Raw genomic sequence first — 3,010 nt, 5'->3', positions numbered from 1 at the left:
CAACGTCTACAAGAAGAAGGTTGTGTAGTGATGACCCACAAGTATAGGGATCTATCGTAGTCCTTTCGATAAGTAAGAGGTCGAACCCAACGAGGAGCAGAAGGAAATGGTAAGCGGTTTCCAGCAAGGTATTCTCTGGAAGTACTGAAATAAGTGGTAACAGATAGTTTTGTGATAGGATAATTTGTAATGAGCAACAAGTAACAAAAGTAAATAAAGTGCAGCGAGGTGGCCCAATCCTTTTTGTAACAAAGGACAAGCCTGGAAAAACTCTTATATAGAGAAAAGCGCTCCCGAGGACACATGGGAATATCGTCAAGCTAGTTTTCATCATGCTCATATGATTCGCGTTCGGTACATTGATAATTTGGTATGTGGGTGGACCGGTGCTTGCGTACTGCCCTTACTGGGACAAGCATCCCACTTATGATTAACCTCTATTGCAAGCATCCGCAACTACAACAAAAGTATTAAGGTAAACCTAACCATAGCATGAAACATATGGATCCAAATCAGCCCCTTACGAAGCAACGCATAAACTAGGGTTTAAGCTTCTGTCACTCTAGCAACCCATCATCTACTTATTACTTCCCAATGCCTTCCTCTAGGCCCAAATAATGGTGAAGTGTCATGTAGTCGACATTCACATAACACCACTAGAGGAGAGACAACATACATCTTATCAAAATATCGAACGAATACCAAATTCACATGAGTACTAATAGCAAGACTTCTCCCGTGTCCTCAGGAACAAACGTAACTACTCACAAAGCATAAACATGTTCATAATCAGAGAGGTATTAATATGCATATAGGATCTGAACATATGATCTTCCACCAATTAAACCAACTAGCATCAACTACAAGGAGTAATTAACACTACTAGCAACCTACTAGCACCAATCCCGGACTTGGAGACAAGAATTGGATACAAGAGATGAACTAGGGTTTTGAGAGGAGATGGTGCTGATGAAGATGTTGATGGAGATTGTCCTCTCCCGATGAGAGGAACGTTGGTGATGACGATGGCGATGATTTCCCCCTCCGGGAGGGAAGTTTCCCCAACAGAATAGCTCCGCCAGAGCCCTAGATTGGTTCCACCAAGGTTCCGCCTCGTGGCGGCGGAGTTTCGTCCGAGAAGATGGCTTCTTATTTTTTCCCATCGAAAGACTTCATATAGGAGAAGATGGCCACCGGAGGGCCACTAGGGGGCCAACGAGGTAGGGGCGCGCCCAGGGGGTAGGGCGCGCCCCCCACCCTCGTGGGCAGGGTGTGGCCCCCCTGGTGAAGTTCTTGCTCTCAGTATTTTTTATATATTTGGAAAACGTCTTCCGTGGAGTTTCAGGACTTTGGAGCTGTGCAGAATAGGTCTCTAGTATTTGCTCCTTTTCCAGCCCAGAATCCCAGCTGCCAGCATTCTCCCTATTTATGTAAACCTTGTAAAATAAGAGAGAATAGGCATAAGTATTGTGACATAATGTGTAATAACAGCCCATAATGCAATAAATATTGATATAAAAGCATGATGCAAAATGGACGTATCAACTCCCCGATGCTTAGAACTTGCTTGTCCTCAAGCGAAAAGCCGAAATCGAAAAATATGTCCACATGTTTAGAGATAGAGGTGTCGATAAAAATAAAATACAGACATGAGGGCATCATGATCATTCTTAGAAAAGCAACTTATATAATTCTTGTCATATGATTTGTTATGCTAGAGTAATAATTCAATCACAATTTCAAGTATGAATCGTAAACTTCATTGAAAACTAAAAAACTATAATCCCAGTCATTGGAGCAATTGCAATTTATGATAACATAGGAAAGAGTCAATATATATGAGCTTTTCTGCAAGTCCACATACTCAACTATCATATAGTCTTTCACAATTGCTGACACTCACGCAATACTTATGGGTATGGAGTTTTAATCGGACATAGAGAAAGATAGGGGCTTATAGTTTTGCCTCCCAACGTTTTACCTCAAGGGTAATGTCAACAATAATAGTTCATGCACACTCACATCCAATTAGCCATATATACCAGGATCTTTCCAACATACTGTGCTTGCCAAAGGATAAAATGTAAAAAGGAAGGGTGAAGATCACCATGACTCTTATGCAAGGTAGGAGATAAAAGTAAAAGATAGACCCTTTGCAGAGGGAAGCAGAGGTTGTCATGCGCTTTTATGGTTGGATGCACAAAATCTTAATACAAAAGAACGTCACTTTATATTGCCACTTGTGATATGGACCTTTATTATGCTGTCTGTCACTTTTATTTCTTCCATATCACACGATCGTATAAAGCTTATTTTATCCCACACTAATAAGTAATACATATTTAGAGAGCAATTTTTATTGCTTGCATCGATGACAACTTACTTGGAGGATCTTACTCAATCCATAGGTAGGTGTGGTGGACTCTCATGGCAAGACTGGTTTAAGGGTATTTGGAAGCACAAGTAGTATCTCTACTTGGTGTGATGAATTTGGCTAGCATGAGGGGGAAAGGCAAGCTCAACATGTTGGAGGATCCAAGACAATATAATTTATCTCAGATGTAAGAAAACATAACCATTACGTTGTCTTCCTTGTCCAACATCAACTCTTTTAGCATGTCATATTTTAATGAGTGCTCACAATCATAAAATATGTCCAAGATAGTATATCTATATGTGAGGACCTCTCTTTCTTTATTACTTCCTATTAATTGCAACGATGACCAAAACTATGTTTGTCAACTCTCAACAACTTTTATTCATCATACCTTTTCTATGTGAGCTCATTACTCTCCATAAGATCCATATGATCTCTTTGTTTCTTTTTATTTCTTTCTCTTTTCTTTTATTCACTTAGGATCATGGCAAAATAATCAAGCCCTTGACTCGACATTAATCTTTATTATATATAGCTCACGGACTCAATTACATAGAACGATAATAAAGCAAAACTCACAACTAGATCATACTAAGAACTTTTATTCTACTAGATCAAGATATTACCAAAAGG

The sequence above is a fragment of the Triticum urartu genome, chromosome 7A (genome assembly GCF_056163025.1).
Source record: "Triticum urartu cultivar PI428250 chromosome 7A, HENAU_Tu73, whole genome shotgun sequence".
NCBI classification, from domain to species: Eukaryota; Viridiplantae; Streptophyta; class Magnoliopsida; order Poales; family Poaceae; genus Triticum; species Triticum urartu.
Note: the sequence above shows the minus strand (reverse complement) of the source record.